General features: G+C 46.0%; 1 protein-coding gene across 8 annotated transcripts in view; it reads left to right on the forward strand.

Annotated features, from left to right (window-relative positions):
• Nucleotides 1–12978, forward strand: part of Tns3 (tensin 3) — a 266681-nt gene that overhangs the window by 169530 nt on the left and 84173 nt on the right. The window lies entirely within an intron of this gene.

Below are 12978 nucleotides of genomic sequence, written 5' to 3' on the forward strand. Positions count from 1 at the left end.
TTGGAAGTGGATCCCACCGCTCTGTGCCTCTGGGTCAGATCACATTCCATTTGAACTGCAGACTGCATGTGACAATCCTAGCAGTGTGAGGGTTTGTGTTTGCCCTCTTCTTTAAAGCTTTATCTGATGCCCATTAGCCAAGGCCCTCTTCTGAGTGTGCTCTTTTGCTGTCCTGGCATGGATTGGTAGGAGATGGCTACATGAGGACACTATGCCGCACCTGCTGAGATTCTGTCTGTGTCTTCTGTGGGGAGAGCCCCTCTCTTCATTTCCAGAAAGAGGCAAGGTTGCAATTTCATTTCCCCCTTTGCAGAGCCTGCAAGTACATTTCTCATTTTGCCAAGTCCAACTCTAAATATTTGATAAAAGGAACCTAAAGCATGACAAAGGAAGGGGCTGGGATTACAGAAAATTGGGTCCTGTTTTCCTCATGTGCCTAATAAGCTCGTGTGTCCCCCAACACCCTGGAGCAGCCTCATATCCACCTTTGGCTGGAAGCAAGGAAGACTCCATGCTTGCTATTTCTGTCTTTTCTTTTTTTTAACATTTTATTATTTTTTAGCTTTTAGGTGGACACAATATCTTTATTTTATCTTTATGTGGTGCTGAGGATCGAACCCAGTGCCTCAGGCATGCTAGGCGAGTGCTCTATCTTTTTCAGGCTTAAAAAAAAAATGCCTGGGGAGGCTATTTATTTATTTAGGTATTGGGGATTGAATCCAGGAGTGCTTACCCATATCCCCAGCCTTTTTATTTTGAGACAGGTTCTTACCAAATTGCTTAGGGCCTCACTAAGTTACTGAGGCTGGCTTTTAACTTGTGATTCATCTGCCTCAGTCTCTGGAGATGCTGGGATTACAGGTGTGAGCCACCAGGCCTTTCAAATCATGCATATGTAACTGTATCATATACTCCTCTCTTTAGAAAGTGCTGCAAAGTAGAGAGGACTCAGGGCCCCTAAGTGGAGGGGAAGTTGGCCAATGCATTAAGGGCAAAGGGAAGTGTTTGTATTAAAAAGGATCAGTGGGATAATCTCTTTGACTTGCATCCTTTGTCTCTTCAGGGACAGGCATCCCACACCCAGAGGCGCACACTCAGCCCTGCCACTCCAGCCCGTGCAGGCTGTCTAGACCAAGGAGACACCATCTACATGCATGTTCCTTTAAGGAAATAGTTCTCCTGATATTTATGGTGGTACTCTCTTGGCTTCATGATATTTTGGAGGGTCAATAGCTTTCAAACTCTGATTTCTGCAGCCAGAAAGGATTCCACGTTGGTGCTCAAGGAACAGCCCTATTCTCTCCCCATCTGAAACCGTCCCCAGCCACTATCCCCATCTTCACATCAGACTGCACATAAAGCCTTGTTTGAAGATCAAGTTTAGCTGAAAGTTAGAAACCACTGCCCCATGTGGTTGTTCCCGGAACCATGGGAAGTTAAAAATTGTGTTTAAGTTTTCACAAAACCTCTGATGTTAAACATACACAATTCCATATAGTCTTACATACTCTCCATAGTCCAAGGATAGTTTCATTCCATTAATGTTCTCTGAGGTGTCATGAAGAACAGGGCATGAGAGCCGAAGGCCCAGGGTAAGGCAGACAGTGAGTGTGTTCCTCACTTGAATTATTTAATTTATTCAGCACAGATTGTAGAGCACTTTTTGTAAAGCAGTCAGCTATCTCTTGAAGATCAGGGTCATTTTAATGGCAGTGTGTGGCATCATGTAAGAGAAGTGAACTTCAAAGGATCTTTAGACCTACTTAGTTTATTGTGTGAAGGGGAACAACTTTGGTCCCCCGTGTGGATAAAAGCTATATCTGTCCACTGTGGGCCTTTTTCTTTTTCTTTTTTTTTAAAGAGAGAGTGAGAGAGGAGAGAGAGAGATAGAGAGAATTTTTAATATTTATTTTTTTTTAGTTCTCGGCGGACACAACATCTTTGTTGGTATGTGGTGCTGAGGATCGAACCCGGGCCGCACGCATGCCAGGCGAGCGCGCTACCGCTTGAGCCACATCCCCAGCCCCATACTGTGGGCCTTTTTCCCTGTGGCTACTGTACTGGGTGGAAGATGCATGTTGGGCAAAGAAAAGTCACAGACTCTTCTGGTGTGCTACTCTGTCATGCAGTATTCTAGAATATTGTTCCTGGTGGATGAGGCCTGGCATGAATCCTCATGAGCCAGATTAGGACTCCAGGGATGAGGGGTGTGATTAGGCCTTATCAGGGAGAGGATGCTGATGTCAGGGACAGAAGAGGGTGAGCACCTGGTGATGGAAACAAGCAGTTGCTCTGGCTGGATTTGGGAGCTGAGATTTAAATGATGAGGACCCGAGTGATGGACGAGAAGCATAGGAAAAGCTGTTGGTTGAGAGGGATGGGAAAGTAGGTCTCAAGTATAGAGAAGGGTATCCTGGGAAACTCCTGAGAAACCCCATACATGTCCTGCTTGTTTGCTGGACTACAGATAGAGTGGACACTAGTTTGTAGGAAGCTTCTGCCACATACCAGGAGCCAGGGGCCAGGGTCTCCTGGTATGTGGAAGAAGCTTTCTACAACCAAGTTTTTCACAGGGACCGTGTGTCCTGTGATACTTGGTTTTGGGAACTTCCTTATGGAAAACTGAAATTCAGGATTCATGGAGGTAACATTTTGTGGAAAATCACACCATGGAAACTCAATACAGTTTTTTTTTTTTAATTCAATGAGCAGTGAATTAATTATTACCTGGGATTTATTTTTAATGCAATTAACCAATGGTTTGGGCAATATTAATATTTGGGGTTGACTATGGGGACTTTGCTTAGATTTCAATATTCATCCTTAGCCACTGGACTAGGAATGAACACTGAGTGTGAGATGCTGTTGGGATCTTGACTGAGATGAGGCAAAATGAGTTAGCACCAAGAGTTATGTGCAATAGTTATGGCCAATGTGGGTCATTTTCTTTACTGAGTGGGGGTCCAGAGGCTATGAGAAAATCTTCTTTTCTCAATATTGGGGTCCATTCTTCATTGTTGTACATGTGTAATGATATTCTCTCTCTCTCTCTCTCTCTCTCTCTCTCTCTCTCTCTCTCTCTCTCTCTCTCTCTTTCTCTCTTTTGGGGGGGTACCAAGAATTGAACTCAGGGGCACTTGACCACTGAGCCACATCCATAGCCCTCTTGTATTTTATTTGGAGACGGTGACTTACTGAGTTGCTTAGTGCCTTGCTGTTGCTGAGGCTGGCTTTGAACTTAGGATCCTCCTGTCTCAACCTCCCTAGCTGCTGGGATTACAAGCATACACCACCACGCCCTGCTCATTCTCTCTTTAATCACAAGTCAGAGGACTTGGGCAGGTCACCCTGGGGAGCAAAGTCAGAGTGGTCACCTTCTGGGGAATGCATGAGAGAAAACCAGAGGTGGTTTGGGGGTGGTCTCTCCAGGCCCTGGGGCACGGTCCTCCTCCCTCCTTCCTTCTCACTGAGCATTGAGAATGCTGGGTGCTATAGATACAGCGCTGGATGGGATAGATGCTCATAGCTCTGTGCCAAAGCCAGTTCAGGACAGTAGCTACTGGCTGTTGTCATCAGAGCTCACCATTGTTGGGTGCTGGTGATTAGCCTCAGTTCTGAGCATGATTTGTGTTAATAGTTAATCCTGACCACATCCTAGGGAGAAAGATGACTTGGTACATCCTTAGAATGGGCCTGGTCAACCAGCTGTGCTTCTCCCCCTAGTACGTGCAGGTTAGCATGGGCAGGGATTGGTCAGATGGATGCATCAGGGCAGGTGGACTTGGTGTCTGGTGCAGGAATATGTATACAGAAGGGGAGGGAGAACTGGAAGGATTTACAGGCCATGATCTCTCCAATGACAGTTGAGATTGCTGGGTAGATAGTGTGGTATGTCCAGGGATGCTTCAGACCTGACAAGTTAGGGCTTCTTATGATTTTAGTGGTGGCCACATTGGAAGAGGAAGGCAGCCATGCCCCATGGGTATAGATGGATCATGGAAGGAAGCACAGTGGATCCGTGTTGCACTTGGTGTGAACTTGATGCTGAAGTAAAACATGCATCAGTTCTGACCCTATCTTGCTGAGGTGTACACGGAGAAGAGCTGGAAACACTCAGAGCTCTAGTGGCCATGTGGGGTGGTAGAGGCCAGCTATCATGTCTAAAGAGCTCAAGGTTTTTGAAGTACGGTAGCAAGTCAAGAATATGTCATAAGAAATGTTAAAGTCAAACTGAAGAAAGTCCTCTGAAGTCTGTAGGATTAAGGCCAGGAACCCAATCAGATCTTGGTTTTCTCTGGAGAAGCCATAGAAATGCTTATAATGGTGAGTCTGGTCAAAGCTGTTGGTAGATCTGGGGGCAGGTGGGAATGGGGAATGCTGACCACAGGGCTGAGGGAAGACACAAGTTTCCAGGGAGAACTGAGTTCTGGGTAGATGTATTCCAATGCAGGGCAGCTGTGGGGGTGCCAAGGCCCCTGGGAGACCTGGGTCTGGCCAAGTAGGTGGGAGTGGGCCTGACATTAGAGCAGGATCCTGGGGCTCAGGAAGGAGGGTTGTCAACTTGGGAGGATGAGCCAGTAGAGAAAAAGTTCAGAGAGGAGCATGCAGAGGGACAGTGAGGAAATTGGAGAGTCAGGAGACCAGAAGGACCTCAGTGTTTTCAAAGTGAGTAGTAATGTGTGTTAAAAATCAGAACTGTCTCCCAGAAGATATAATAATTTAGAAACCACTTTCATTTTTTTTTTCCCATTCTCTTGAAGAAGGACTTTCCAGGAGACCTTGCACAACCCCTCTGCATGCAGTCTAAGGAAGCTACACAATGATCTTTACAGTGGGCAGTTTTCTTTTCACTTGGAACCCTGCATACAAAGGTGATCTGACTGCACCATCGGTCACCCCTTGGCACCAGCTCAGTTCTGTTGCCAGTGCTCAGCTGAGAGTGCCTTCTCCTTCTTTGGATGTTGTGTGCCCTAGGTTCTATGCAGAAATCCCTTGTCTACTTCAGAGTTAGAGCTGCGGCTATGTCTCCCCCAACCCTGGATGCTTTCCTTTAAATGTGTGTGTGTGTGCGCGCGTGCGCGCGCACACACATGCATTTGAAGCTGATTATCATTGTTTTCTAAATGTACCTTTGCTACCATGTGGCTCTTAGCCTTAGGATAGTCTTCTTTGTGATTTACTTTTTTATTAAGATCAAATCCATGTAACATAAATTCACCATTTAAATTATTTTAGTGATATTTTGCACATTCACAAGGTTGTGCAAAGTTACCAGTATCTAGTTTCTGATCATTTCCATCACCCCAGAACGAAGCCCTGTGCCATTAGCAGTCACTTCCTATTCCTCCCTTGCCCAGACCCTGGCAACCATTAATCTACTTTCTTTGCCTAAGGGTTTTCCTATTCTGGACATTTCTTATAAATGGAATCATGCAGTGCATGGTGGTTTGTGATGCGTTTCTTGAACTTGGTTTAAGAGTTCAAGGTTCACAGAGGTTGTACTTCCTTCCTTTTTGTGGTTGGAACAAATTGTGATTATTCATGTGTCTATTGCTGATGGGCATTTCAGTTATTGCTACTTTTTGGCTAATATGACTAATATTGCTTCAAACATTGTTTTATGTGTGTTGACCTTAGACTATTCTTAAACCTTTAGCTTTCCTACATTATTTAAATTTTTTTTTTCTTTACCACTGAGCTACATCTCTACTCCTTTTGATTTTTAATTTTGAGACAGGGTCTCACTGAGTTGCTGAGCTAGCCTTGAATTTGTGATCTTCTTGCCTCAGTCTCCTGAGTCACTGAGATGACAGTGCCCAATTCTACTACTTTTTGAAATTTCCACATCTTTTACCATCCAAAATAATACCACATGTTCTTCAAGTTCCACGTGGGCAGCTTATTTTGGAGCTGTTGGGAAACTCAATTCAGTATTTATTTATTAGAAATATTATCCCATGCATATGAAATTGGAACTTTTCAGGGTTAAAAAGTTTAGGGTCTCTTAAAACTTCCCTGAGCCACAGAACTGCCTTCTGGCCAAATTTTAACAAAGTCTCAAAGACTGTGTTGTTTCATGAGAAGTTAATGCTAATGGTCTGAGCAGGCCCCATGTAATAAAAAACCCACTGGTGGGGAACATATGGAAAAGGAGAGCATTTTGACATGCCAGCTCAGTGGCCACCAGCAACATAAACAGCAAGATCTGAAGCCTAAGTGGTGCTAGCTGCCATATTATTCATGAAGACTTATAGCAGCTCATTTATAAAGCTATTATCAACATGAAGAAAATTTACCCGCGGCCACACACACACACACACACACACACACACACACACACACACAAAGACAAACCTCAAACCCTAAAATAAATGCAACCCAGAGCAACATTAAAGGAAATATCCCTTCTGAAAACATAACTAATTCTGGAATTTCTTTCTGTTAGAAATGAAAAAAAGAAGCTACTTGTCAATGTAACTCTATTTTTGTTCTTTTACTCATTATTAATACCTTAGTTGTTTTTCTTGCACACTTTTTTGATGCAAGGTAAGCATTGGACATGTGTGGACTGTGGAAGGCTAGGTTCCCCAGTCATAGCTGGACATAGAGTCGGGTCCAACTTGGCAAGACCTCAGATGCTCAGGAGAGGTGTAGATATTCATTTCAGTCCTCAGCCATCAGGTTATTTAAATATCTGTTCCTGATCTCTTTTCTTTTGATGTGTATTCTTTGAAGGGAAAATATGATCTGATAAGTTGGTCGCTGCCTTTATTGTGGTGACTGTGATGTTTGTAGATAGGGGACAATAAATTGCTTCCCTTGATAGGAAGGTGGGTTGGTCAATACCTTTTACAGAATGCCAAATTTAAAAGAACTTCTTGCACAAGAAGTGCATTATGTCGTATAATAAAAGAGATCCTTTCTCCCAAGGGTGAGCCAAGTTTATCTTGATACCTTGTCAGAAATGTGTGCCTCTGTGGCGGTTTAACCACGTGATTTATGGAAGACGTGTTTTACCTTCTGCCTGCACTTATGGCCCAGGCGTGTCCTGTCTCCCCTGCGGGCTGATTGAGTGGTGACTTTTATAGGGCTTCTCATTGTGCTGTGGGAATCTGAAGGCATCCGTGTGGCCTTTGCTTGTGTAGTAGTGTGTTCACTTAAAGAATAAGAGCGTGTGGTGGTGCTGTGACCGAAGTTCAGCCAGATGAGGAGTAAGCCATTGACTGAGGCTCACCTAAGTTGGACGTCTTGAGACCTGAGATGAAAAGGATCTGCTACAGACACCACAAAAAATACGCTGTGTGCAATTAACACTGACAACACAGTCTCCACCACATAGAGCGTGAAAGATGTAAACATCTCCCAGGAGATGGAGGATGCTTGCAAATATTTTCCTACTGGGCGTTTTGGAGAAATTAAATAGAGGCTGAAACAGTGGTTAGTGCTGGCTCTGGGTGTCCCTTCAGAAGTTTCTGGAGTGAATGCAGAAGTCTGAGGGACTCTTTGGAGGAGTCCTTTTCCCCGCCTCCTCCGCCTCCACAGTTCAAATTTCACTAAACCTGATTGCACCAACCCCACCCTTGTGTTTACATTGCACTGGTCTTTTTGGCAGAATCCAAGTCCCTGCATAGCCAACAAGATTTTTTTACCTTCTACACTGGCTGAAGTGGGAGGCCAGGGGGGCCCTGGGAGGGAGGCGGGGCACCCCCACTCCGGGATGCTGCTGCAGAGCTTTTCTGGAGGAAAACTGCAGCTGACAGTCACAGACTGACAGAGCCATAGGGTGTTTAGAAGGAAGGTAAGCAGCCTCTGTGTGTGTGCGTGTGTTTGTGTGTGTGTGTATATGCACGTGTGCGCTCACACCCACATGTGTGTGTGCCTTCTTCAAGGCTCTAGATGCCTAAAACTGAGCCGCGTGCTCCCTGAGACTTGCCAGTTTGCCAAGAGATGGTGCTGACCGGAGATGGGGGTGCGTCCTGGAGTGTAATAATAAGCAGAACAGAAGCATTAACCCTGCATGCCCTTCAGGACTAGTCTAGGAATGTCTTTATTTGCAATCTAGAAGAGTGTAACTTACCTGCTTCCTTTTGGGGAGAGTTCAGGGGTGGCCTGATGTGGCATGTGTGATTTTCTGGTTGACTCCCTGACTGGCTGGCTCAGGTAATCCTGCATGAGGCTGAGTGGACCTCCTGTTTTTCTCTCGGGTAGGTCAGAAAGTGTTTCCCATTTGAAAGTGTGCACAGGGAAGAGCTGGGCTGTGCAGTCAGAAGGTGCCAGCTCCATGGTCAGCCCTGGTCTGGTGTTGGACATGAGAGATCTGCCCTGTACAGCCTCCTTGGCCCTCCCTGTGTGGGTGCCGCTGGGGGCATCTGGGCCTTCTTTGGGACCTGCCTGTCATAGCCCCATGGAGAGCCCCAATCCTCCTTTATCGCCACATTCCAAAGCCTCACCCAGGAGACCAGAGTGCCTGGAATCCACAGGCTCCTGAGCCACTCCTGGCTGAAGTGGGGCATGGGGCGCGTTCCCTCCCTGGGAGGCTGCTTGTGGCTGGACGGGCGTGTCTGCATGGAGGGCCCTGTTCCAATTTTTCCTTTCATTATTTTTTCCCCCTCTGCTCTTCATTTCTCAAGAATTTACAGGCTGCCTGGCTTTTAGCAAGCATGAGTGCCGAGCTCAGAAGTGCTGGCCAGTGAGGGAGTCTCTAGTGCCCTCCTGGATATCTTGGCCTGGTATGCTGCTGCCCACAGCGGCAGGCATCCTCCCTGTCCTGGCCTCCCTGCCTTGAAGTTCACAGGGGCTCAGGACAGTCAGGCTGCTGCACCAAGAGGATGATGTCTGAGAGGGGAATTACTTCTGAAGAGAAAAAATGATAGAGAGAGAAATAGAGGTTGCCTCCTACAGAGCAGAAGTTTATAACCATCTTCATGACTAAAAAAGGATTAGAGGAAAGGGGCTCGTTTCACCCCACCCTATAATATATCGAAGCCATAGAGTCTCTTACTGGGTCGATTAAAGGTAATATTCTTGAAGGCTCAAGTGTGGGCATCTTTTCTTAGCTCTTGACTTTATCTGGAGTAAAAAATATTTCAGTACAAACTCAGAAAATCTTTAGTTAACACAGGGGCAGGATCCTATTACAATAAAAGAAAAGCTAACCTTGTTTCAGTGTAAGTTTATAAATGCTCTAATTATAAATGTGCACGTAGCAAAAGAGCCGTTTTTACACGTGTGAGCAATTTATGCATGTGAAATCGGCTAGGCAACCCCAAATACCCCTAAAAAGGGAACCATCTTGGCACAAACATCTTCTGATGGTAAAAGGCAAGTCTTTGGTACCTGCAGCCCACCTCAGGCTTGGAGGGAGTGGGTACCTTTGGGATATGACCTGAGGTACTCGCATTTCCCCACTCGGCCATAGATTCCAGAAGGCTCATTAACCTTCAGAAGTAACTCCCTTCTAATTTAACCCTATTTGTAGTCTGAGCTCTAGCTTAAGTTTTCAGCCATCTTGGCTTGGTTAAGGACTTTTCCATGTCCAGGGACTGAAACCTGGACCTGTATCACCAGCGCTAACATTGCCTACTGGCTCTGCTACAGCCTGCGGTTTTAGACTCACAGGTCTTATGGTTAGCAGCAGGTCCATTGCAGGTATTGCAGCTCAGCTGTCAGTTGATCTAGCAAGTCCAGAAGAAACAGTCCCTAACTACTCAGATGAGGTCGGATGACAGCAATGGGATCTGCTGAGCTACCTGTGCCTCCCCCTAGGGAGCAGGGCCAGTCTCTGTGCCTCCCAGCTCCATGGCCTCTCAGGGTCAGCAGACGAGCCTCTCTAGGCTTGCTGTGAGCCACAGATGGGTCTGTAGGCAGAAAGCACTATGAACTCAGTGGCTGCCTTGCCAGCCTATAACTGTGCTTTTATCCGTGGTGTTATCAGTCTCTGAGGAAAGTCTCAGAAACGTGTACAATTTGGACATAGTTTACAATGGTAAGGGCTTGAGCCTAGCAGCTCAGCTACAAAACCATGCTGTGTGCAGACAGTTAGAAAAATGGATGCCTGGGACAATTTGAATCATGTAAAACGATGACTTTTGGAGCTTTTTGATACATGAGAAAAAAGATGCTTTTTTTTTTTTTTTTTTTTTTGTACTAACAAACTGAACATAGATTTATGTTTGGAAGGAATTCTTCCACTGAGCTACTTGGACTCATGACTTGGACATGCATGGAGCACTCTGCTTCCCCCAGCAGTGGGCCCAGAGTGGACACCAACATGAATCATAAATGAGTTCTGGGAATTCTCCACTCCAACAAACCAGGGAGAAAGGGCTCAGTGCAGTGTTGAAGCATGCCCTGCCCTCGGCATCGGTCTCCTTGAACCCACAGTGGTCCCGGGAGCTATCTCCAGGTTACTTGTCTTCAGACAAGGAGATTGAGGCACAGAAAGGTTGAGCATTACACCCTAGTTCACACAGCTCTGATCAAGCCGGAATTCAAGTCTAGATAGAGTATGCCAGAAAGTCTAGAAGAAAATGAAGATGTGCACATAAATCACTCCAGTGCAAAGGTGTAACACACTCTGCCACAAGAGAGGCACCAGGGACCATGCCAGCAAACCCAAGAAGAAGAGTGTTTCTATCATCTCAGGAATGTAGGAAGAAGAAGAAGATGGGAGAAGAAGGAAGGAGAAAACAGGGAGGAGGAAGGGCAAAAGGGCAGGGGAGAGTACAGAGGGAGCCACGGGGTGGGGGTTGGGGGGCATTTCATTAGGAACCTGGTGTCTGTCTTGATCTCATGATGATTGTTATCATTGAGGTATGTTGTGTGTTCATTCTCTTTTGTGACAGTTGTCTAAATTTGACAGCCATTCCGCATTGTTGCTCTCACCTCAATCGAGACAGGAACCTTGCGTGGCTCAAGCCATCCCTGCCTGTACCCCACTGCAGCCTTCTTTGATCGTGCCTATCCGCAACTCAACCCTTTCTCCCCAGAATGTCACCCTCACGTGTCCCACAGTTGAATCCTTTGAGTCTGGCTACCCTTACTAGGTGGAGTCTTTGGAGACCATCCATGAAGCTGTCTACTGATGGTTCTTTTATATATATAAACTTAGTTGTTGGTTAACCTTTATTTTATTTATTTATATGCGATGCTAAAAAATGAACCCAATGCCTCACACATGCCAGGCAAGTGCACTACTGCTGAACCACAGCCCCCACCCGCAGCTGATAAGAGTGAAGTCTCCCCTTCCTCCTCAGTGCTCTTCCTAGGAGGGCTGTGGCTGTTAGGGCCTTGCTGTGGGAACCTGTGGCTGCCTCTGCTTATCACACTGTTTGAATGTGTTGAGTTGACTCAGCGAGGTGGCCCTGAATGAGTCACTTGAAGGCAACCTGGAGACGGGACCGTCGATAGCCACTTCTGGAGAAATAGTCTGTTCCCATGGGGTGTGGGTGCAGCCCTTTCTTTGGATAGCTGATTCTCAACACACCTCTGAATGGATGCCAGTGAGTCTGTCTTCGGCCAGGAGAGGAAGAGATGTTTTCATCTTTTGCTATTTTTGGGTTACTTTTGGAATATTGTGTGAGTACCACTTACCCTTACAGAAAGCCACTTTTTTCAGGAAGGGTGGGTGGGGAGTGGTGTCCTGCAGGCAGAGGTGGTGGGAACATCTGTGGCTTCAAGAGTTGTTCTCTAATAAGACAAGATGTCCTTGCTGCTTTTCCTTCCTCCTGGTTCTTTTCCACAGTGTAAACCTCACTGGTGTGCCATGAAGGTCTTTCAGTGCCAAATGTATGTTTGTTTGATTTTTAACAAGATCCTAGCTGCAGGGAAATTGTTATCAGGCAGTATATGAGCCACCTTTGAGATGGAGGCCCTTGTCCTGGTTGGTTTAGAGTGGCAGCAGCACACAGGGAGAGGGGACACTGAATGGGAGGGTTTACCCAGAACAGGGACATGTTAGGGTTCTTACTCTGCTTCTGTCTGTAGGTTCTTAGACAAACCCCTTCCCTGGCTCTCGGAGCAGGTTCTCCATCTCCTGCACGAGAGTGGGCTCTGACTGGCCCATATTCCCCTTGAGCCACAGCAACAATTTACAACCTGACTTTAAATAGGGCTGGCTCCCCTGTCCTCAGGTTCAACCAACTGAGGATCAAAATATTCTAAAAATAGGGGGATACGGATATAGCTCCGTTGGTAGAGTGCTTACCTTGAATGCACAAGGCCCTGGGTTCAATCTCCAGCACTGAAAAAAACAAATGTATTCTAAAACTAAATTACATCTGAATTGAATATATTCAGACCCGTTTTCTTGTCATTACTCCTTAAAAAGTAGATTTTTTTTTTTGGTGGGGAGTATACTGGGAATTGAACTCAGAGGCACTTGACCATTGAGCCATATCCGTAGCCCTTTTTTTTTTTTTTTTTCTCAGTGAATTGCTTAGTGCCTTACTTTTGCTGAGGCTGGCTTTGAACTTGCAGTCTTCCTGCCTCAGCCTCCCAAGCCACTGGGATTACAGGTGTGCTGTACCGTGCCCAGTTAACAGTAGAGTTTAACAAGCATTTTCTTAGTGTTTATATTGTATTAGGTATTATAAGCATTGCAGAAATGATTTACCAGCAATGGGAAGATATGCGGAGACTGTATACAAATACTAAGCCATGTGCATAAGGTACTTGAGTGTCTCAGGATCTGGGTATTCATGGGAGATCTTGGAACCACTCCTCACCAATATTGAGGGATGACTGATAGGAAAACACACAAGGCTCAGATGAGTGACTTTATACCCAGGAACTTCCCACCTAGCACTGACAGCTTAGGTGGTACTCCAGTGTACAGAGACAGAGGGGAACCTCAAAGCACTACCCTCACCCAAGGGGTACAGTGGGGAAGGGTAGGGCTCACTATCCCTGTCTCTTAAAGCCATGGAGGTAGGAACCTTAGCCCAGGGACACAGGTGTGTATATTTGGTTGACCGCTTC

Source organism: Ictidomys tridecemlineatus, chromosome 2 (genome assembly GCF_052094955.1).
Source record: "Ictidomys tridecemlineatus isolate mIctTri1 chromosome 2, mIctTri1.hap1, whole genome shotgun sequence".
Lineage (NCBI taxonomy): Eukaryota > Metazoa > Chordata > Mammalia > Rodentia > Sciuridae > Ictidomys > Ictidomys tridecemlineatus.